Below are 25,119 nucleotides of genomic sequence, written 5' to 3' on the forward strand. Positions count from 1 at the left end.
CTCTCAAGCATATTCATTCTGAAGAGCTAAAAAAGCGCTCCCATTCTGAAGCAGCAACTGTCTTGTTGTTTATGTAAACTGAGTGACCCAAAAGTGCACCTAAATTAAAGAAACAGAATTGTGGTGCCATTAAGCCAGGAACTGACCTGTCTGTGTTAAAATTAACCAGAACTCGTGTAAATTCAAGGGATGGCATTTGTTTTCCAAAGCAGAACTCGCGCGTAAATTCAAGGATGGCATTTGTTTTCTAAAACCATAAAACTACCCTTAGACAGCTAATTAGGACTCTACTGGTACAGGAATCCCCCTTAGCTCCAACTGCCCTGAACTGTCATAACCCCTACCTTATCTCATTCCAATAGCTGATTGCTGTGTGAATGTAAATCTGTAGTCTTTGCCTTTAAAAGCCCTGTAGAAAAGCTGTTCGGGGCTTCCTCCTGGGCTCCCGCTGTATGGGAGTGTAGGACAGAGGCCCGGAGCTAGCCCGCCTGAATAAAGCCTTGCTTTTGCATTTCGGAACGTCTGATTCTCGGTGGTCTCTTGGTGGTCATCCTGAAACTTGGGCATAACAATTCTAGTCATCTTTCCTGTTATACTTCCATTTTAGTGAGAAAATTAGTTTCTGTTAGCCATAAACACTTTATTTTTGCTAATTTCTAGAAAGCTTATCACATGTTTCAAAGGGAAAGGTTATGTTAAAAAGGTGGGCCAGTCAACTGGCCATACCACCCTGAAGGCCTGATCTAGTCTGATCTCGGAAGCTAAGCAGGGTCGGGCCTGGTTAGTACTTGGATGGGAGAAAAAGGTGGGCCTTGATTGATTTTACCAGCCTGCAAAATATTGGATTGGATTATGGGGTGGGGTGGGTTCCTGTTGTGAAGGAGGAGATGAGATTAGTGGTTTCATCAACTGCATAAAAAGGAAGCTCAGCCACAGAACTATGCATTCATGGCAGAGACTTGGCTACCTTGTTGAGAACCATCCATAAAGAACTGGTCCTACACCATCCACAAACTAATTAGGTGAGTGCTGGTTATGTTCACTTGGAGAAACAAACTTCAGTCTTGTTAATATTTATTTATTTATTTGCTCATCCCGGGGGGGAGGGGGCTTGAGCTCAGGTCCTGGGCACTGTCCTTGAGCCTCACTGTATTCAAGGCTAAACACACTCTCCCACTTGAGCTACAGAATCACTTCTGTTTTTTTCTGTTTATGTGGTACTGAGGAATTGAGCTCAGGGATTCATGCATGCTAGGCAAGCAGTCTACCACTAAGCCACATTCCTAGTCCATTATTAATTTTTGCCGGGGCCTACCGGCAACAAATTGGGGTTCCCGAAATAGGGGGCAGGGACTGGAAAAAATAGAAGAGAGACAAACACATGGGGTCCGGGAGGTAAAGATTGCAGCCCCGTTTATTTTCAACTCAAGGCTTATATCCCTTCTTGAAACCAGGGAACTTCCAGGTGTTACAGTCATATGGTAAATCTCAGGTCCTTTAAACAGAATAAGGCCAGAAAATAATAAGACAATAAAGCAATTGTCTGATGCAAATCAAGGTACAGTTTGATTCCACTCTAGCTCCCAACAAATTTTAACTTGAAGATGATTTAAAAATATTTGCTCAACATATTCTTTGTATTTTTGTTTGTTTGTTTTCCAGTCCTGGGGCTGAACTCTGGCAACTGTGTGCTCTTCTTCAGGCTCTTTGTGTTCAAGGCTAGAGCTCTACCACTTGACCTACAGTGCCACTTCCAGCTTTTCTGAGTAGTTTTTTTTTATTTTTTGCCAGTCCTGGGCTTGAGCTCAGGGCCTGAGCACTGTCCTTGGACTTTCTCAAGGCTACAGCTCTACCACTTGAGCTTCAGCACCACTTCCAGCCATTTTCTATGTATGTGGTACCGAGGAATCGAACCTGGGTCTTTGTGCATGCTAGGCAAGCACTCTACCACTAGGCCAAACTCCCTGGCTCTGAGTAGTTTATTGGAGGAAAGAGGTTCACAGACTTACTGTCTGGACTGGCTTTGAACCACAAGCCTCAGATTTCAGACTCCTCAGTAGCTAGGATTAAGGCGTGACCCACCAGTGCCCAGCTTTGTTCACCATATTCTATGTCAGAACTTCCTAGGTTAGCAAAGGCTGTTGTGAGAATATAGAATTTTCCTATATTATAAGTAGGATTGTATGTTAATTTCCCTACTTGTAGTACTTAAGTAGTGGTTTTCAGCCATTTGACAAGTGGAGGAAGACATTTGATCAGTTGAGTTTGGTTAGACTGATGATTTGATCAGTATAAGGAAATAAAAAGATGTATCATAAATAATATGAGTGGGATGAAGGAATAACACTGCGAATAAGGGCAAAACAGGTAGAAGAAGAGTGGGAGACTCAGAGAAGTTGGTTGTGTGAATACACATTACATTTGGTCTGAGGAAAATGAGATCTGAGAGCGACCTCCATGGGTCTGAAGGAGGATAATGATACTCAATGCAGAGAGGAAAGGAATGCTGTTTGCCACAGGGATTGCTCAGGACAATGGGGGAGCCCCCAGTGTCCTCTTTGAGTTGTTCCTTGAGGATGATGAGTAGCAGTGACTATGAGATATCCAAAATCAGAAGCTGGTTCAAGCCTGGTACTTGCTGGTGGCTCAAACTTGTAATCCTCGCTATGCAGGAGGTTGATACTGAGAATCATGGTTTAAATACATTTTGGGTAGGCAGATCTGTGAGAGTCTTATTCTCAATGAACCAGTAAAGAGCCAAAAGCGGAGTCATGTCACATGTAAGCCATAGCTTTGAATGAACAAGTTAACTCAGGTGTGAGGCCCTGAGTCCAAACGCCAGTATCAGTTAACAAAAAGAGAAAAGAGAAAAAAGTCATTCAAAAGGAATAGGGTCAACTTTATTTTTGTTTCAAGTGAAAGATGACAGAGACCTATAGGTATTTGCAGGAAAAAAATGGTGCTAGGGAAATACTGGAAGAGTTTTTGTGATCTTTATGAATCCTAAAAGAGTTTATAATGAAATGGAAATTTCCCTTTGGACTTTCAGTTTAGCTGGGAAGAAGGGGACAGCAAAGCAGAACAAGAGGTTCATGTAAGTATTTCCTTCCCAATGGTAGACAGTATTTTATAATGAATCTATAGACTCAGAAATATGGTTGAGGCTGATTAATGAATAATCAATGCTAACATGCCCAAGGAAGCAATAAAATATGTGACTTAATTGGAGAACAGGACTTACGGAGACCAGAGACCAGAGAAGGCCTTCGTAGATAAGTGTCTGTAAGTAGATTAGTGAATGTAGTTGGGTAGGAAGAGAAGAGTGATCCATGGTAGATTTCTGACATATAGCTTCCTTCCCTCATCCTCCCTCACACATTCAAACACTTCCAGATAACTTACAGCAGAAATGGCATGTAAATAGTTGTTATACTGTATATTATTTGAGGACTAGGGAAGAAGAGAAAAACAGCCCATATATGCCATGTTTTTCAAATACTCTCTGAAGGTGGTGTGTTGAGATGAGGATTCCAAAGTTACTGAAATAGAGGTTCAAATACATATGACATAAAAGGCATGAAGGTGCTTTGAGGAAGAAAAAAGGGATTTCATTAGCAAGTTACACGAGGCTTGCTACAAGTTTGGAAGTCATCATGGATTTGGGTATCTGTACTCAGACAAAAGATTGAAATCTGTCAGACTCCACCATGGAGGAAAACTTTTTTAAGTATTCAGAGTTGGCATTGATCAATACGTGCACTAAAATACTAGGCAGACGTGAATGAGCATTGTTGAGCCTGTGTCAATTCTTTGGAGTTGAGCAACTGGGGACTAATAAAGGCAATAAATAAAATGCCATTCGAGTGTTGATGGAGGCAAAGAGCATTCAACAAAGAGTAAATTCCTTGGGTTGGAGAATGTAAACCTGGAAAATCTCTTTCTTTTTCTTTCTTCCTTTCTTCCTTCCTTCCTTTCTTTCTTTCTTTCTTTCTTTCTTTCTTTCTTTCTTTCTTTCTTTCTTTCTTTTTCTTTCTTTCTTTCTTTCTTTCTTGCTTGCTTGCTTGTTTGCTTGCTTGCTTTTTTCTGTCTGTCTGTCTTTCTTTCTTTCTTTTTTTTTTAATCGGTCATGAGGCTGGAACTCTGGGCCTAGGCCCTGTCCCTGAGCTCTTCAGCTCAAGACTACCTCTCTACCCCTGGAGCCACACCCCAACTTCCAGTTTTCTACTGGTTAATTGGAGATAAGAGTCTCAAGGTTTTTAGTGTCAGTGCTGGCTGGCTTTGAACTGTGATCCTCAGACCTCAGTCTCCTGAGTAGCTAGGATTACAGGCATGAGCCATCCCCACCCTGGCTTAGAAATCTTTTCTATCATTTAATTAGAGGAGGGAAGAAAGTTATAAAAACTGGAGTGAGGATCTGATTTATATCTGAAATCAACATTCATTATTAGCCTAGTTAAGATCACATGTGTAGAAATAGAAATGGGATTATAATTAGAGTAGAATTAAAATCACATTCAAGCTGGGACTAGTGGCTCATGTCTATAATCTTAGCTACTTAGGAGCCTGAGATCACAGGACTGTGGTTCAAAGTCAGCTCAGGCAGGGAAATTTGTGAGACTCTTCCGATGAGTCACCAAAAAAAGCCACATGTGGAGCCATGACCAAATCAAACCACCAACTCAGAGACAGTGCTCAGACCTTGAGTCCAAGTCCCAGGAACTCACACATATACAACAGAACACACACACACACACACACGATTCCATTGGCTATACTTTGAGTCATGTAATTTTACCATGGTACTAGAACAATAGTTATTCACTGTTAATGTACTAGAATCAGAAGTATTGTGAAGATTATGTAGACAAACGTGTAATTATCCAAGTAGTGGGTCAGATTTTATTAAACATTTACTTGTGTACTATATATATGTTTATTAGGATCCCTGAAGACAATCAGAAGTACACAGATTCTCCCACAGTCTCAAGAGATGGGGAATTTCATAGGAATCCAAAGGTGGACCCAAAGGTGGATTAGACTAGCACGACTGATTCGTTATCTACACCATGTGCCTGAAGAAGTTTTAAAGCTGGAAACGGAGGCTGACGAAGAAGGGTGTGTGATCTGCTTGGAAGACCTTGTCAATGGAGACATCATTCGACAACTGCCATGCCAGCACTTCTTCCATTCAGAATGCATAGAAAAGTGGCTGATGAAATCCCTCTCCTGCCCCTGTTGCAGGAGAAAGGTCTCACGAATCAGATAGCAGACAAATACTAATGATGGTACAGAATTATGAACAAGAGTTTTTGAAACATTCCTCAGTGAAAACAGGTATTGGGATACAGCAAGTGACATCTGACAAACTTATTGAGGAATGTAAGATGCTGTCCTGTTATTTTTGGCAATACTTGTGACTGAAGTCAAGGCCTCATGCTTTCCAAGCAAACCTTGTATCATTACTCTTGGTCCATGACCCCAGGATTTTTCCTGAAGTTCAGTTTTTTAGATAATGCCTCAAGCTTGGTCTGGGATAGCCTTTGACACAGCTGTACCTACACTGCTTCCAGAGTTGCTGGGACCGAAGCCATACACCACCACAACGTGGATCATTCTTAGGTAGATTTTCCACACACTGTTCATAAGTATCTTGTTTTTGTTCTGGCACACAGGGACTGGATAAAGTATACTACCAACTCTGTTGTTAAATCGTTTAGTATTAAAACAAATAAGAAGACCTGGTTATGTTGTCTATTGTTTATTTCCCCCCATTTCCTTCATCTCTTATGTCAATGAATGTTATCATGCTCTGGTTCCCCATTCTTCTAGTGAAAGGGAATGTATAGGGTAAAAGTGCAGAATGGGCTCTGATCACTGGGAATAAAATGCTGGTTTAACTAATCCTGTCATGAAACATTAAGGTGACTGGCGGATATACAAACTCATTCAGGCAAATCTTAAGTCAGAAATGAGGATGTGACATTGCTGGAGAGACCCCTGTGAAGGACCCAAAATGTATCAGAACCAGTACTTCATAGGACCAGCAGAGAGAAGGATGGGATATGAGGATTCTGGAATCTGGGGTAAAGAAGAAACCATGTTAGCACACTAAGTAGAGAAAAAGTAGCAAATTCAGTGTTCACTGGTGTCAGAAGTCTGAGATTCCTGTAGAATAGAGGCATTAAGGGAGCTAAGAATGGTCAATGTCTTTGTCTCATTAGCTTATAAAATTCAGTGTTTTTCACAACTCCATTTCCAAATTGAAGACAAGAATCACAATCTTCTCACTTGTTCTAGGACAAGAGGTTGCTCTACTACTGTGAGACAGCAGCACCCTGCATCCTCTTTTTTTTCTTGGTAGGTTATGGGATTTGAACTCTGGACCTGGGTGTTGTCTCTGAGCTCTTCAGCTCAAGGCTACTACCCTACCCCTCGAGCCACAGAGCCACAGTTCCCTACTTCTAGTTTTCTAGTAGCTAATTGGAGATAAGAGTCTCAAGGTCTTGCCTTGAACCGAGATCCTCAGATCTCAGCCTCCTTAGTAGCTAGGATTATAGGCATGAGCCACCACACCCAGCTTTGCAGCCTCTCTTACTCCTATTCTTTCTCCACTCCTCAAAGATTTCACTGGCCACTCACCCCGGCAGTCCTTATCTGAATACTTCCATGGGCCACATCTTCTAATGTATCTAAGACATTTGTCATAAAAGGGGCTTCTCAGTTTTGGGGCACCGCAAAAACTGCCTCCATGTAGACTTTCAGGATGGTCACCAGAGACCACTCAATTTAGGGGTGCAACACTTCAGTTCCTTTTGAGGATGAGTGTAATATGTCACAAAAACAAATTAGCAAAATTCTCCAGTTCAGATGGGAACTGTGTCAGAATGACGACGGTCATTCTGTGGGGCTTCCCTAACATCACAAAGAGGGCAAAAGACTACAAAGTCTTTTCCTTCTTAATGCAATTCACACCTGGACTGTGTCACATAGGTGGCTAGCCTAGCCCCCCAATCAAAGTTCCAAACTACTGCTGGTATTTTTATGTCCCCTAGCACCACTTTTTTTTTTTTGCCAGTCATGGGACTTGAACTCTGGGCCTGGGCATTGTTCCTGAGCTCTTCAGCTCAAGGCTAGCACTCTACTACTTTGAACCACAGCACCACTTCCATTTTTCTTGTGGTTAATTGGAGATAAAAGTCTCATGGGCTGATCGAGGTGGCTCATACCGATAATCCTACCTACTCAGGAGGCTGAGATCTAAGGATCATGGCTCAAAGCCAGCCTGTGCACTAAAGTCCGTGAAACTCATATCTAATTAACCACCAGAAAACGACAAAAGCCCCATGACCAAAAATAAAATAAGTTTCCAGGCTGGCTTGAACTGTAATCCTCTTATCTTAGCCTCCTGAGTAGATAGGAATCCAGGTAGGAGCCATAAGCAACTGGCTAGAATATCAGTTTTCTGTTATCACCTTTCTGAACCCCTTTCAATTTATCAAAGTCCAGATTTGGATTTCAAGAGCAATTTCTATCAGCAGCTAGAATTCCTGGAACTCTCTAGGTAGACATCCTCATTATGGATCCAATGAACTTTTCTTACACTCCCTATGCCTCAAAATTATTTCTAGATTGACTTTCTTCCCTGGCATCAATGCTTACATAATTTTGATTGCCTCAATTTACCCTGGCTCTTCATTTTGTTTCTCCTCCCTTATCCCACTTAGAAACTGGATGAGGCTTGTAGTTTCTTACCAGCTTTGGCCCTGAGGCTTGAAGGGATTACAGCTACTCTACATCAGGACAAGTCCTTTCACAGGACCTTAAATTCTCTTCCACTCATACTGTTGTTTTTGTTATTAAAATCAGAAACTATTTTCTCTGCTGCTTTTTATTGTAGACCAATCACTTATTTTGGAACACTATATAATATCCTCAGAACCCATCTAGGGGGTTCTGGGAAAACCAGGCTGGAATAAGTAATTTGATTATTGCAGAACTATGTGATTTGGCTGTTACTCTTCAGGTTTGCAGATATATAACGCTAAGAGAAATCCAGAAGGGGACCAGATCCATTTTAACATAAAGCTTACGTATTTCCTGAGCTGTACTGACTCAACTGTGCTGATTTGAAACAGCAGAAACATATACCTGTCATCGTTGTTCTTAAGGTTGGGATTCCCAAATGATGGTTTAATAGTGCTTGCTTTTCCTGGAAGCCCTGAGGAAATCTTTGCCTCAAACTTTGAGTCCCTGTGGCTGCTGACAACCTATAACTAAGGTTGCCTTGTTGCGATCTCTGCCCAATAAGCTCTGCCACCTAGAGCTGGACACCAGTGGCTCATGCTTATAATCTGAGCTACTCAGGAGAATGAGATCTGAGGATCGTGGTTTCAAGCCAGCCCCAGCAGGAAAGTCCGTGAGACTCTTCTCTCCAAAATTCCTAAGAAGAGCTGTGGCTCAAGTGGTAGAACACTCGCCTTGAGCAAAAACTAAAAAAAACCCCAAACCTAAAACAAACCCCAAACAAGAAAAGTGCTCGAGGGATAGCATCTAAGTCCAGAGTTCAAGCACCAGGACTGACAAAAAAAAAAAATTCTACCTGGAGATGGACACCTGTGGCCTGTCATCCTAGTTACTTAGTAATCTGAAACTTGAGACTGAGGTTTGAAGACAGCCCAGGAAGTAATGACCATAAGACTCTTCTTTCCAATTAATCACTGACAAAACAAAACTGGAAAGTAAAGCCATTTTTTTTTGTTGTTGTTAGTCGTGGGACTTGAACTCTGGGCCTGGGCACTGTCCCTAAGCTCTTCAGCTCAAGGCTACCACCCTACCCCTTGAGTCACAGCACAACTTCTGGTTTTCTGGTGGTTAACTGAAGATAAGAGTCTCGTGGACTTTAGTGCCCAGGCTGGCTTTGAACCAGGAACCTCAGTTCTCAGCCTCCTGAGTAGCTAGGATTACAGTGTGAGCCCGTCTTCAAAATTCTTAATGTAATCATATCAGCAAAAAAACCTTTCCTAAAATACAGGCTTGAGATTAGGAATTGCTATTTGGAGTAGATAGCATATAGTTTCCTCCATTGTTTTAATCCCAGAGCCTTTCATTCTGACACTCCTGCTTCAAGTTCCCAATCATAGTTTACTAATCTCTGCTAGTGAGAAATAGGAAAGAGAATTCCAGGCACTGATCTCTGATCTTTGAAATTTCCTTTGGTCCCCTATGCTGACATTTTTGTTGTTGTTGTGGTTGTTTTGGCGGTTGCAGCCACAGGCAACTGATTTGGGTATTTATTTCTCAGGACTTTTTACTTGCAAGGAAGAGTCACGGTGTCAGCTCTGGTCAGTGATTCCATCAAACCGTGGACCAAAAATGTAGAAAGATTTTTTTTTTGCTGTTTTTTTTGTTGTTGTTGTTTTGCTTTCCCTCCCTAATCACTGTCCATTCCTTTTCATTTTCTAATTTCAAAGGAGACACATCTTCATGGCCTCTTCCCCTCCAATTGGTGCTGATTCTCAGAACAGTGTTCACCTGGAAAGAAAATGTAAATGCCGAGTCCTGGAGGTCAAATCTTCAGGTCTTGGTATACCTTTAAAGAAAAAGTGAAGAAGTGGTCTAGAGAACGAATCTACCCTCCATAGCAGTTTCTTTCCACTTGTCTTGGTGTAACTCGTGTCCCTTAAAAATCTTTGGATACTAGTTACCAGTGGCTCATGCCTGTAATCCTAGCTACTCAGGAGGCTGAAAACTGAGGTTTGATCACAGTTCAAAGCCAGCCTGGGCTGGCAAATGAATGAGACTCATTTCCAATTAACTATTTAAAAAATAAAAGAGCTGGAAGTAGAGCTATAGCTCAAGTGGTAGAGTGCTATGCTTGAGCAGAACAGCTCAGATACAATGCTAGGTCCTGTTCCAAGCCCCAGGACTGCTCATGTCCACATGTGCGTGCACGAGTACGTGCCTGTGTTTATGTCCCTTTGAATCCTTTGACAGAGCTCCAAAGATAAAGATTTGAGATGGGAAAGTAGTATTCTTTATATTTGGCACTTGAGGATGACTATTTGAATATTATGTTATACAAAAGTAAATGTTTTACTATTAGCTTCATATAATATATGATTTTGCTTTACCTAAGATGAGTCTTATTTCCAACCTCCAAAGTTTCATTCATAATACTTCCAATTTTTGGTATCCTATGATTTTTGTCATTGTTTCCCTTTAACCTGTAAGTTGTGTTTTGTAAACCACATGCCCTAACTGACATTGACAGAGGTAATGGTCTCTCTAGTGTGTCTGAAGTTACCATAAAACCATGTACACATACAATATTTCTGGAATTAAATTTTCTACACTCTTTTCAGTATAAATGTATTTCAAAATATAACTTAAACAGACTCAGCCTCTGTATCTATGGCCCACAAATATGTGTCAGTACACTTAGCTTATTGCTTCAAGTTGGCTCTTGCCTTAGATCTCAGCTTTCTAGGTAACTGTGATTACAGACATGAGCCCCTCCCTTTTCTCACCCACCCCACAATGTTATTGTTTTTAGCAATTTAATTCCTAACTGCAATTAGGAAGACTTTTGTCTCTGTAGATTTTTCCACTTTCTAAGATGGCTGGAAAACAGAGCTGAGGAGAGTTTAACCTTCATCATAAACTTACCAGTCACATTGCAAATCTCATTCTTTGGGCAATGGATGTAGTCAAAACAGCAGGTGGCCTTTCCCTCCTGTGGGGATTTCCTGAATCCAGTCCTACAACTCTTACTGGAAACAGATTGAGGAGTCTGAGCAAAACCAAATGCGTGTGTATGACTGCTCAAGTTTTACCTGATACTGCAATAATTTCAATGCTTTAGAAAATTGTATTATTTCTTTTTCTATCACTCCTGGAGCTTGAGCTTGAGATCTGGACACTATCCCTGAGCTGCTGCTGCTGCTGCTGCTGCTTCTTCCTTCTTCTTCCCCCTTCCTCTTCCTCCCTCCCTCCTCTTCCTCCCTCCTCTTCTTCTTGATTGCTTACAGTTTTTTTAAATATTTTTATTGTAATTAATAGAAGGGTTACATTATATTCATCAGAAGGTGCATTACTTCACAAACATTGATGCCCTTTCTCATGTCTTGATCCCCATTTCCCTCCCCCCACCCTCACCCCTCATTTTGTTTCCCCCCTTCCCTATCCTATTTCAATAACCAAATAAACATATATACAATATATCAGATAACAAGGTAAGATATTATAACAATATGAGATAACCAAGGGACAGCAAAAGAGATGAGAAATAACATAGTACATTAAGGACAACAATCACACATTATATGGCTCTTGTTTCTATATCCTGGAGGTCCTTTCATTTAGCTACATCCTAAATGGCCTTATGTACCTAGGTTTTGCTCTATTGTTAAATTTCTGCTAGGAGAGCCCAAGGTTTCTATTGATTATGACAAATGAGGGAAACCATTGAGCCTATGTTCCTTTTGTTGTGCCCAGAGTAGGGGTCCCCCAAAGAAGACCACCGAGATCGAGGTGTCCAAAATGCAACAGCCAAGCAGGGCTTACTGCATCTGGATGCTTTATTTCTTTTGTCCCAGTAGTGTCTCATTCTGGTACCCACAAGAGTCCTCCAAGTTCTGGGTTTGGAATCGACTTCCCCTTGGGCACCAAGAAGCATTCAGCATTCAAAACTTATTCAGAAGTCATTGAACTTCTAAAGTTTATAAAACTACAGAGAAGGGATTTGACAATATCATCCAAATGAAACTAATCCACTTTGGGGATTCCATCTTCATTTGTTTCAAATTCCTGATTTTAAACAGAAAGCCATAATAAAATGCAACCATAAGCATGTAAGTCTGAACTTGGGGAAGGAGGTTTCCCTATTTTCAATTCAGGTGACATCAAACTCAAGCCACCAATTATCATGTTCATCGAGGCTCATTGACACACAGATTTGGTGAAGTCAAAATCCCCAACAATTACATTGTTCTGATGAAGTGATCCATGAATTATGCCAGCCTTGTGTATACAAGCCCTGGACCACACCTTTAAGGAACCATCACATAAACCATTGGATCAGACAACACAATGGCAGTAACCCAGACTCCTCTTTAGTTTCTCTGTAAGCTCTGTGATAAGCAGCTGCTCTCTGAATCACCTTAACTCCTTTATCAACATCCACAGAATAGCCCTTTAAAAGAACTAGCTTCCCATTGACATCAGAGCAAACCACAGGGCGCTTGCTACTAAGTACCTTCATGGGCTCACCATCAAGAAGATCTCGTTCCAGGCTTGTAGTAAGAAGACCACCAGAGTCCATGTATTTTCCACCAATTTCCATCTCAGTTGAGCTTTCAAGACTTTCAGCGTCTTCTTAATGGACAGGAAGTGATCCACCCTGGGTTTCTTAGTGTGACAATGAGCCTTTCCTCTAAACAGATGCCTAAAATTCTGGTGTGTCTTAATGACTTCAGCCTTGCCACTGGCAACAAGGGATGTCAATTAGTTCAGGCCATAAAGTACCTTGAGCAAGGAATATCTTCTCCGGTTTTTCTCATAAAGCCATACAGCAATGACTTGATCTTGGTTCTACACCACCACTAAGTAAAACCAAAACTTTTGATGTGCCCACTTGCTCTTTGATTTCTTGAATGCATGGAAGTTCTCTGTTCTGCACAGTGAAGGTCCCGCTGCACCCAGCAATAGCATCAATTTTGTCTTGAGAAGTCAGTGATTTTTTTTCAAAGGAAGATCAAAAACCTTTAGAATGCTCTGGAACCAAGCTACAAGATGCTGCAGAGAAGCTTCTGTTTCCTAACACTAGTGAACTCTTTTCCTTTACTTCCAGAATCTGTTGCACTTCACAATTTCTTCTGAGACCTTCTTTCAATATTTCCATTTTAGCTGCCAGATTTTTCAAATCCATAGTTTTCATTCTCTTGCTGTAGCTCCTGAGCAGTCTTGTTCAACTTTCAATTCTAAAGCCTTGTAACTTTCAAGTAGAACTTCTTTAAGTTTTTCATTCTCTTCAATCAGTTTCTGGTCCTGCTTAATTGTTTCCAGACTAACATTAGATCCTAAATTAAAGTTACCAACAGCCAAACTTTCCTTTGGAAATGTCACTTGACTTCCTGAATTACTCTCATCCTGCAAGTCAAGAGGCATCCTCCCATTTAAACGCCCCTTTGGCCTGCTGAAGTTTGACTGGTTGGATTGGTGCCCCCACAAGGGAATAGTATTCTTGAGATTCCTGAGAGTAAGATGACTAGGGTCTGATTTCTTTTTCTCACAGACTTGAGAGCTGGAAGGAAGTTTGCATTTTTCTGCAAATACTTTCTTAGCCACTTCTTCCCCAATATCCACACCACCATACTCAGCCTGAGCAATGACTCTTATTGCACGATAGGTTGCTTTTACTAGCACTCTGCTGCCAGATTAGACACCACAGTCTCACAGGGACTCTGCTTTGCCAGGGCTGGCTCAAAACTGCAGTCAGATCAATGAGTCCTTTTTTTTTTATTGTAATTAGTAAAAGGGTTATATGATATTTGCCAGATAGAAGGTGCATTAATTCACATACATTGATACCCTTTCACATGTCTTGGTACCCATTTCCCTCCCCCCCCCCACACCCCAATGAGTCCTTTATAAGGCCACGTTACTCCAATTAGAAGCAACAAGGTGGTCATCATGGAAATAGTCTCTAAGCATGATTTTACCTGGAATTTGGTAAGGGCCAAAATTACATCTAAATGAGGATTTGCTGTCCCTCTACAAGAGCAAGCTGAAATAGCAATTAAGCAATTATTTTGGTAGTCCTAATTTTCCTTTTTAAGGGCTCAAGGCATTTCCTTTTGCCTCCAGGCCTTTTTTTACTGCCTAGAACTCCAACAATAAACTCAAGTAAGTTTTTCTTAATGTAAGAACTACAAACATCAGTGCATCAGAAGTCCAGACTTCTTTTTCTAAAATACACCCAAAGTGAAATAGTATGAAACCAAATCATAAGGAGATAAACCTTTAAACATTTCTTAAAAACCCTTTCCCCAATGTAATACATTTTAGAGGGCAATTTAAGAAATACTAATTACATCACATACATTTTACCATCAGATTTCCAGCGTCAGTCTGCAAGGAAAAAGGACGAAGATGGTCTACTCAGATCTGAAAGCGTGCAAAATTAATATCAGCTGTACATTTTCCGGAAGTTTGTGTCAAGAGAGCTTTGCCAATTTTACTCTTGCAGGTGAGAACCAGGTTCAAAACAAAACTTTTTACAAGGTAATTTAGTTGAAATTATTTGGTGGGAGTCTTCCAGCGCCAAATCTAGCCCACCTTGAGCATGACTCTAGTCATTTTCCCAATCTTGACTAGGTCATCTCACATGACAGTTTACAGGACCAAATTAAACCTGGGAAACCAAGACTGATGCCAATGTCCTGTCATCAATTGTCACCAGATTGTTACTTTAGCCAGGTTGTTAGGAAAAAGGAAGCTAGACTAGGCTTGCAGCTGCCTCATTTACCTCAATTGCAGCTCAGTGGGAGAAGCCATACCAGGCTCCAGACCTACCCCAGGGGGGCTGAAGCTTTTTCAAATGTTTGAAATACACGTAACAAAACAGAAGCAGAGACCTTTAAGTAAGGTCAATTTTTTTTTTCTTTTTGCCAGTCCTGGGCTTGAGCTCAGTGCCTGAGCCCTGTCCTTGGACTTTCTCAAGGCTAGAGCTCTACCACTTGAGCCTCAGCACCACTTCCAGCTTTTTTCTATGCACATGGTACCGAGGAATTGAACCAGGGTCTTTGTGCATGCTAGGCAAGCACTCTACCACTAGGCCAAACTCCTGGCCCTAAGTAACCCCAAATTTTGATGGCATGCCTGGCAGCAGTCAGAGTGAGGAAGACACCTGGGGCCCTGAAAACCCTCGGGGGCGCCTCTCTTGTGGAGACTTTCATTCTCTGGCAGCCGACTGGCCAAAGCCATCCTACCTGCAAATACTGCTATCGGGGGGACAAGAGTTTTAGACTGAAGACAAACACACAACAGGTAACAACCAACAAATTCAAACCAGACAAACACCTCTTTGGTGCCCCCAGACGCTTGGAGTCCAAAGACCCTTTGCCCAGAGTGGGCATCGGGATGTGTCTCGTTCCCTCCAGGATCACTATCTGGACACGTCTATCCCAGTGAGAGCCTGCCAAATACAAATGCGACCGATCAACCGCTACAAAGTGGAGCAACAACACAGACACAGACACAGACACAGACACAGACACAGACACAGACACAGTGAGTGCTCTTACCGGTTACTAAGCAACAAAACTTTCGGGCCTCAGAGGACCCCGGTAGGGTTCCTGGGGGATCCTGGACGAGCCCCCAAATGTTGTGCCCAGAGTAGGGGTCCCCCAAAGAAGACCACCTAGATCGAGGTGTCCAAAGTGCAACATCAATGGTTTATTGCGGAATACAATCCAGGCAGGGAACTCTTCCGCAGGCAGCAAGGCTGGGAGGAGTTGATAGTCAGGGTTTACACAGCCTTTTTTAAAGACAAAAATTACACCTATCAGGTGGTTGAGTGAGATAGGGAGCTTCCCAGGCTGGTGGAAACTGACAAAAAGTTCTCAGGCCAGCTGGGTCCCATTTAACTGTCAGAGCGTCCTGTTTGTACTAAAGGGGGTGGGTCTGGGAGGTCTCTACACTTTCAATCTGGCTTATTTCACTTAATATGATTTTTTTCTAAGTCTTTCATTTCCTTACAAATGAGGTGATATTCTTTCTGATAGCAGCACAGAATTCCATTGTGTATAAATACCACAACTTGTTGATCAACTCATCAACTGAGGGACATCTAGGTTGGTTCCATATCTTTTGCTATGGTAAATAGTGCTGCAATGAACATCATTGTGCTAGTGTGGATTTAGTATATCCTTGTTTCTGAATGATTGGGTAAATGCCAAGTAGTGGAATTGCTGGGTCATAGGGGAGCTCTATGTTTAGTCTTTTGAGGAACCGCCATACTGCTTTCCATAGTGGTTGAACCAGTTTGCATTCCCACCAACAGTGTAGTAGTGATCCCTCCTGGCCACATCCCCTCCAGCATCTGTTGTTATTAGATTTCTTGATCATGGCCATTCTAACTGGAGAGAGGTGGAATCTTAGAGTTGTTTTTGATTTGCATTTCTTCTATGGCCAGAGATGTCGAGCATTTCTTCATGTGTCTATAGGCCATCCTTATTTCTTCTTCAGAGAAGACTCTCTTCAAGTCTTTGGCCCATATTTTAATGGGATGGTTGTTTCTTTGGAGATAAGTTTTGGAGTGATTCAATTTTTTGAGCTGTTGATATATTTTAGATATGAGGCCTTTGTCTGTTGTATGGTTAGTGAAGATCTTCTCCTACTCTGTAGGCTTTCTAGTTAGTTTGCTATGTCCTATGCCATACAGAATCTCTGCAGTTTAATGCAGAGACTTACCCAGACTTTCTTTGATTTGTTGCATTTCTGGGTCCTTATTAAGAAAGTTTTTACTGGTGCCAAGGAGACCTAGTGTATCTCCTCTCCCTTCCTGTAAAGTTTTAAAGGCATCTTTTTTTACCTTGAGGTCTTTGATCCATTTGGAGTTAATCCTGCTGCAGTGTGACAAAGAAGGACCCAAGTTTAGCTTTCTGCAGGTGCTTAACCAGTTCTGCCAGCACCATTTGTTGAACTGAAGACCCAGATATCAACCCACAGACCTACTGCCACCTAATCTTTGATAAGAGAGCCAAAAAAATAGAATGGAAGAAAGACAACCTCTTCAACAAGTGGATTTCATGTCTTTATTTTTTTTGCCATTCCTGGGGCTTGAACTCAGGGCTCAGTACTGTCCTTGGGCTTTCTCAAGGCTAGCACTATGTCACTTGAGCCACAGCACCACTTCTGGCTAGTTCTGTGTAAGGAATCAAACCTAGGTATTCATGCAAGCTAGGCAAGCATTCTACCACTAGGCCAAACTCCCAGCCCCAGCTTTCATGTCTTGTAGAAGAGAAGTAAGCATCCATGGGTGGCTTGTTCTGAAGCCAGGGGTGCCTCCTGAACCAGAAGACATCCGGGAGCACTCTAACACGTATTGTAACACTGAGATTTTCCTAAGTATAGTGAACAGTTTGGACCAATTTTTTTTGGGGGGGGGGGTCATGGGGCTTGAACTTGGCCTGGGCAAGGCTACCACCCTACCCCTGGAGCCACAGTCTCACTTCCAGTTTTCTAGAGGTTAATTGGAGATAAGAGTTTCAGGTCATTTTGTGCCTATGCTGGCTTTGAATCTTGATCCTCAGATCTCAGTCTCCTGAGTAGCTAGGATTATAAGCTGGACTGATTTTCAGTGACAGGAAAACTCTGGGATATGAATGCCTTTATCAATGTGAGAATGAGGAGGAATTCAATGACACCACAAAAATAATCACATTTGTGGAGGATTTTTATGATTTTATGATAAACTAATGAAAGGTTTGTTGTATCATAAATTATTTGGAACCATTAGTTCAAATGCAATGCAGATTCCATTCTTTCTCACCTCTCATTTGGAAAGAATCCTTAAAACAGTCTCATCTTTTTTTTCATATATTTTTTATGGTAGTTAATAGAATGGTTACATTATATTCATCAGATAGAAGGTGTATTACTTCACAAATATTGATACTCTTTCTCATGTCTTGGTCCCCATTTCCCTCCCCCAACCCCAGCCCTTCATCTTGTTTTCTTCCCTTCCCTATCTGACTTCAAATAACCAAATATGCATATATACAATATATCAGATAACCAGGAGAAATACTGTAACAATATGAGATAACCAAGGGACAGCAAAAGAGATGAGAGATAACATAGTACATTAAGGACAACAACACTCATTATATGGCTTTTGTTTCTATATCCTGGAGGTCCTTTCATTTAGTGTCATTCTATATGGCCTTATGAATCTACATTTTGTTCTATTGTAAATCTCTGCTAGGAAAGCCCTAGGTTTCATTGATTATGACAAATGAGGGAAACCATTGAGCCTATGTTCCTTTGAGTCTGGCTTACTTCACTTAATATGATTTTTTTCTAAGTCTTTCCATTTCCTTACAAGTGGGGTGATGTCGTTCTTTCTGATTGCAGCATAGAATTCCATTGTGTATAAATACCACATCTTGTTGATCCACTCATCAACTGAGGGGCATCTGGGTTGGTTCCATATCTTTGCTATGGTGCTTCAATGAACATTGTTGTGCTAGTGGATTTAATGTGTCCTTGTTTCTGGACGATTGGGTAAATGCCAAGTAGGGGAATTGCTGGGTCATAGAGGAGCTCTATGTTTAGGCTTTTGAGGAATCGCTGTACTGCTTTCCATAGTGGTTGAACCAGTTTGCACTCCCACTAACAGTGTAGTAGTGATCCCTCCTGGCCACATCCCCACCAGCATCTGTTGTTATTAGATTTCTTGATCATGGCCATTCTAACTGGAATGAGGTGGAATCTTAGAGTTGATTTAATAGTCTCGTCTTTTGAGACCAACAGACCCACACAGTTTCACCTGAAATGAAGAATAAAAAAAAATACCAAGCACAAGAGATGTGTCTTTGGTTGCTACCTGATAGAAGGAAACTGGCAACAGTCAGTCAGGATAGGGTAAAAGAATAAAGTCCAATGGTAAGTTAAAGAAAAAGAAAATAGAAGCAATGTGAGGGAGGAGATTGACACAATCCATACTCTCAATAGCTATGTGCATACAACCATATAAGATGATGCTAAGAGAAATGAATGCCAAGATATGGAAACAGATCACTTGTTACATCCATTTGACTACAATAACATGATTTAATTTTTTTATTAAAAATTTATTAACATTGATTTTTACATCATATTTCAAATGACATGTTTAACAAATGAGTGTTCAAGAAGGGAATCTCTATAATCACTGGCACTTAGTTTTTAGAACATAATCAAAATTAGGCTAAGGGTTTGCTTATCATAGATACTAATTTATGAAATAAAACATTATGTCTATAGAGTCATAGGTTTTTATGTCTATGTAGTTGTGTTTATATTTCCAATACCATGTCCATAGCATTGGGTATGCAAATATTGATTCCTCTCTCTTGTACTGTTTGGATCTAATAGCTATATATTAAGGATACCATGCGCCTTTTGTTCCTTTGGTCTTAACTTGTCTCACTCAACCTGATTCGCTCTAGATTCATCCACTTCCCTGTAAATGCCATTATTTTATCTTGTCTGTTGGTTATGTAGAATTCCACTGTGTATATATACCACATTTTCTGTATCCATTCATCTGCAGGAGAGGATCTGGATTTAATTTTTTAATATACGAATCATAGTCAAGTATATAGCCTGATTCTATGAGACTTTGTCATCTCCTTTAGTTGTTCATTGTTATGTCCTGCCATATCTCACAGTTTGCTTTTGCCACCTTTCATTTTCTGCTGTTAAGTCTATGAATAACTTCCCTCTCACTTTTCTGAGCTCTGTGTGTCTACAGCAGAGGCTGCTCACCCCACAACTTGGCTTCCTCACCTAGAGAAGCAGCTGAGGGGGTGAAGGAAGCCATGAAAGCCCAGAAAGGCTTTAGGCCACTTGAGAAGGCTGAAGTAGAGTCCACAGCCAGCCAGATGTAGCTACTTCTTTACACATGAACACCAAACTTTCAGCTACTGCCCACTGCCAGCAGACCCTCTATCCTGTTTGCTGGTGTTTTGAGAAAGGGTATTCCTGGTTAGACAAAATTTGTCCAAATACCCAGTTTGTCCAGAGACCCAGTCTCTCAGGTTTTGTTGTTGTTGTTCATCTTTAATCTTGAGATGTTTGTATGTACTTCTTGTCTCTGTCTGGCTTTGCAGTTATAGCTGATTGGCCTTGATTGCTTGAAGTTGTGTTAACTTTTCTGTTTTCTTGAAGAGCTTATGGATGTTTGCTAACATATGTACACCAAATGATTATTTCTTTTACATACAGAATGATCTATACTGCTTAATATCACTGTGGTGAGTTTCTATAGGAAGTTCCTTTTCAGGATTGGTTTATTTCCTTCAGCTGATTCAATTTTAGAAATATGAATTAATAACATTCCAGTCTGGTAGAAATTTTAATATACATAGGATTTATAGGGTGACACTGTTTTTCCTTAGTAGTGAAAACAGCCATGTGTTGTCTTTTATACCTTGATTCAACAAGGTTTACCTTTGTCGGTATTTTCAAGAAGCCACCTTTTGGTTTTGGTTTTGTTTTTTTTTTCATATATTTTTTATTGTAATTAATAGAAGGGTTACATTATATTCACCAGATAGAAGGTGCATTAATTCACATACATTGATACCCTTTCTCATGTCTTGGTCCCCATTTCCCTTCCTTCCACCCCCACCCCTCATCTTGTTTTCCCCCCTTCCCTATCCAATTTCAAATAACCAAATACAAAGATATCCAATATATCAGATAACAAAGTAAGATACTGTAATATTATGAGATAATCAAGAGATAGCAAAAGAGATGAGAGATAACATAGTACATTAAGGACAACAATCACTCATTATTTATTTGGATTAATTTATTACCGTGCTAGACTTGAAGCTATGAACATGCTGCCTCTGTTGTTTTGCATGATGGGATCATGTACCCTCCCTCTTAAAATTTTGTGTATTTCGACTCTGAACAGTACCTTTGTTTTGTGTTCATCAATATTAAATGTGATCTAGAGAAGTCTATGTATTTTTCAGTTGAAAAATATTCTGTAATGTCAGTATTTCAACTAGGATGCTCACTAAAACTTTTCAGCTTCTTCCAATCCAGACTTCCTAAGAGGAAGGTGAAACATTCTTTGCCTTGGGCTCTGCACCTGAGGTCTTGTCTCCTGATTAGAAACATTGAAGTTCAAAACACATGATTAAAAAGTCACTTATTCACCCTCAGGTGCTATGAGTTCATCCCAAACCAAAGCTAGTAAGTCCCAATTGAGGAATTACTTGTATAAGTTTGGTCTCAGGCTTGTGACAAGAAACTTTTTGCTCTAATGCTATTGGGATGATGTAAATGGATTTCATCAGAGAAAGTTTGGTCAGATTTAAGGTCAAATGATCAACCAGGACCCCAGGCAGTAGTTACTAAAGTTACTGGAGCATTATAGCCTCCAGAGTTGAAGATAGGGAGGAAAATGTGTCACGTAGCCAGGGGCCATGACAACCACAAAGTATTGTTGACATAACACATGCAACTTTCCAGAACAATTTCATGTACAGAACTCTTCACAATTACATACTTTTCCTTCTCTGGGGCAACAATTAATTAGGCTGAATTCAGGAAGTACTCATCAACAACTGACTCATACTCACTGCAGAAATCAGGCTGTGCTTTGACCATCATCTGCAACTGAATATCCTAGAGATAATAAATGTATTTAACAGTTTATTGCCATGACAGATTGCTGCATCTATACCAGTGGACCACTGCAGATCTCTGCTGTGTATGAGTTTTCTGATATTGTGTTTCTATATAGAAAATCCTTTCCATTTCCCAAAGCCATAAACAACAATATAGAGCAACTGTATTTCCCATGAATCAAATTATGCTTGATATAGAATATATAAGCCCTCTGCAGCTGTGAAGTACATAGTTATTTCTGAGCAGTAAAATTATTCTGTGAAATGCTATTGTATTGTGCTAGTTTATATGTGCCAATAACCATAGCATATGTAGCAGAAAATATAAATCTACCCTAAAATTGACTTAATAATGGCATGTGTTGTGCAGTGTACCACACCAATTCAAGATGTCATTAATAGAGAAAATGGAAGGTTTAAGTGTACAGAATCTTTCAGAGCTTTTTGAGAGGGCCTATGTCTTGAGTATGTGGGTGTGTATACACATATATGTATGTGTACACGTGTATATGATTATATATGTATATGTGTGTATACATATATATGCATGTAAGAATGAAGAGGTAATCAGTTTAACTAAAGTATTGTTTATTTTTTATCTTCAAATTGTTTTATAAGAGTTTATATATGTATATATATACATATATATATATATATATTTGTGTGTGTGTGGGGGTCATAGGGCTTGAACTAGGCCTGGGCACTGTCCCTAAGCTCTTCAGCTTAAGGCTACCACCCTACCCCTGGAGCCATAGTTCCACTTCCCCTTTTCTAGTGATTAATTGGAGCTAAGAGTCTCAAGGTCTTAAGTACCTAGGCTGGCTTTGAACCTTGATCCTCAGATCTTAGCCTCCTGCGTAGCTAGGATTATAGCTGTGAGCCACCATGCCTGGCTTAAGAGCTATTAATTTAACAAGTGCCTCTATGAGTATTGTGCATCTATCTCCCTTCTCACTAACCCTTAGCCCACCAGTCTCATCAAGTTTCTGACTTTCATTTCCATGAATGTACATTGAGTGTTACGATTATTTATTCCCCACTTTCCCCCATTCATCTTCCCCCTGCCCACTATCCCTTTCCATTGAAAATGTGTTTCATCTTCCTCTAACTTTGCTCAACTGTTTGCTGATTGTTTTATGTCACTGCAAGCCTGTATTATCTCCTCTGAGGTACATTATTGTAGGTAATCCATTCAATCTAATCCACTCAACTTTGTTTGACTGAAGAATTAAAACCATTAACATTTAGACATTGTTAAACATGTATAGTAATTCCTGTCACTTATTGGTTTGTGTCTAATTTGTTTTTTGCCAGTCTTGGGCCTTGAACTCAGGGCCTGAGGACTGTCCTTGGGCTTTCCTCAAGGCTGGTTCTCTACCACTTGAACCACTGTACTATTTCTGGCTTTTTCCATATATGTGGTACTGAGGAATTGAACCGGGTCTTTGTGTATGATAGGCATGCACTCTACCACTAAGCCAAACTCCTGGCCCGAGATTCACATTATTATAATGGAAAAAAGAGATCTTGCATTTCTATTTGTGGTAATTCATTTAAATGTTTTCTACTTCCACGTCATTTCAAAGTCACAAAAAACCTGAGAATAGTATGAAAGAGTCATGATTTTACATCTCAGCATCCCTCCTGTTCTCACCTGTGGAAATCTGCAGAGGTCTAATAATGTTGCACCCTGCGAGGAGATTGTGCCTGATGGTCCAGTCAGTGCTACTACAGTCTGATTGTCTCTCTTACAATTATAGTTAATGAACAAGTCCTTTCCGGAGAGGCCAATCACAAGATTCCTAAATAGTACCATGTCTCTTTGTTGAGTTGAATAGGTAGAAAATCCCAGGGTGGTGTTGGGCAAAAGATGTGGATTTTTGTTGATCTCTTCAACATCAAAAGCCAAGGCCAAAACAAGCTGGTAGTTGTTGAAGTTATATCTGCATAGAAGATACAGGATAGATCTTTAAACATATGCATTGATTTATGGGAATAAATGTTTGTTTAGCAAAAACATTAATATATTGAAACCATACCCTTCAAAATGTCAAATTAGTATGTGAGTTTTATGTAGATAATTCACACCAAGTGAGATGAAGAGTTTCTCATAAATGAGATTCATATTCTTTTTTTTTTAATTTTTTTTTTTGCCAGTCTTGGGCTTGGGCTCAGGGCCTAAGCACTGTCCTTGGACTTGGACTTTCTCAAGTCTAAGAGCTCTACCACTTGAGCCTCAGCACCACTTCCAGCTTTTTTCAATGTACGTGGTACCAAGGAATCGAACCCAGGTCTTCGTGCATGCTAGGCAAGCCCTCTAGCACTAGGCCAAACTCCTGGCCCCCCCCTCTTTTTTTTGTTTTGCCAATCCTGTGGTTTGAACTTAGGGCCTGAGCACTGTCCTTGGGCTTTCCTCAAGGCCAGTGCTCTACCACTTGAACCACAGCACCACTTCCATCTTTTTCTATGTAAATGGCACAGAGGAATCAACCCCAGGTCTTCGTGTATGCTAGACAAGCACTCTGTCATTAGGTCAAACTCCTGGCCTGAGATTCATATTATTATAAGGGAACAAAGAGATCTTGAATTTCCACTTGGTGAAGTATGGACAAAACAATAGGTGGATGTTTTTGAAACATGAAACATTCTCTTATCAATGCCAAACTCTCTCATGTGGGAAGCTTTCTCTTCTAAACCTTATCAGTAGCAATGTAAATCCTATTATCAGTCTAATGTTGATTATTGTTTGGTTTTGTTGCAAGATAACCTTACTTGGAGAAGATTCACGTTTGATAATGATCCTCTTCTCAGACAAAGTAAATTAAAGTAAAACAACAATAACAAGAGAACAAGAGCAAAAGTTACAAGCAGCAGTATGAAATTCTCTTACTAAAACAATGGAAAATTAGATCCATTGACAAATAGAAAAGGAACAAATATCCCTTATTTTCTGCATCCAAATTTAACTATCCCTATATGACAGAGAAAAAGTGTTAAATTCAGGCAACGTGTAGTATACAAGTCTACCACGGAACTACCCATTGTTGGAAAATGCCCCATCATCTCTTCCGTCAGGCAAATACCATTGGATTGGATTTCTATTTTTTTTTCTTTCTCAAGGCTAGTTCTCTACCACTTGAGCCTCAGCACCACTTCTGGCTTTTTTCTATGTATGTGGTACTGAGGAACTGAACCCGGGTCTTTGTGCATGCTAGGCAAGCACTCTACCACTAGGCCAAACTCCTGGCCTTGGATTGGATGTCTAAATTGCTTGTAAGAATGAGAAATATGAAATTTCCCCATAATGTTGAGAAATATAAAATCCCCCCATAATGTAATGGTAACCAATAGCAACCACTCGAAAGTACTTTCACAACACAAACATAATCCAAAGTCTTAAAAGAATGGCCTTTAGAATAGTGCAAGTAGCTGCAGTTTATACAATGGGCTGAAGAACAGCCAACAGGATGTGCAGTTTGAGTTGGTTCGAGTCAGTGAAACTGTATACCTTATGAACCTGAATAAGAGGGGGAAATTCCAGGAATAAAACAATAAAATATGGCCAGAAACAAGACATGCAGTCAACTGCCTGTTTAACCAAGTGGAAATTCAATAAACCCCTAGCTGAGCCCCTAGCTGAGTCTTACCTAATGTGATCATAATCAATCATTACCCTGTAACTATGCTTCTGCTTCTGTAACCTGCTTCAGCC

The 25,119-nt window shown here is 40.5% G+C and overlaps 1 pseudogene; it reads right to left on the reverse strand.

The window, feature by feature from the left end:
• Positions 1-11,601: 11,601 nt before the first annotated feature.
• On the reverse strand, positions 11,602-12,557 carry LOC150065130 (serine/threonine-protein kinase 31-like; annotated as a pseudogene).
• Between the last annotated feature and the right edge of the window lie 12,562 nt (positions 12,558-25,119).

Source organism: Megascapheus bottae, chromosome 3 (assembly GCF_031878675.1).
Source record: "Megascapheus bottae isolate mThoBot1 chromosome 3, mThoBot2.hap1, whole genome shotgun sequence".
NCBI lineage: Eukaryota > Metazoa > Chordata > Mammalia > Rodentia > Geomyidae > Megascapheus > Megascapheus bottae.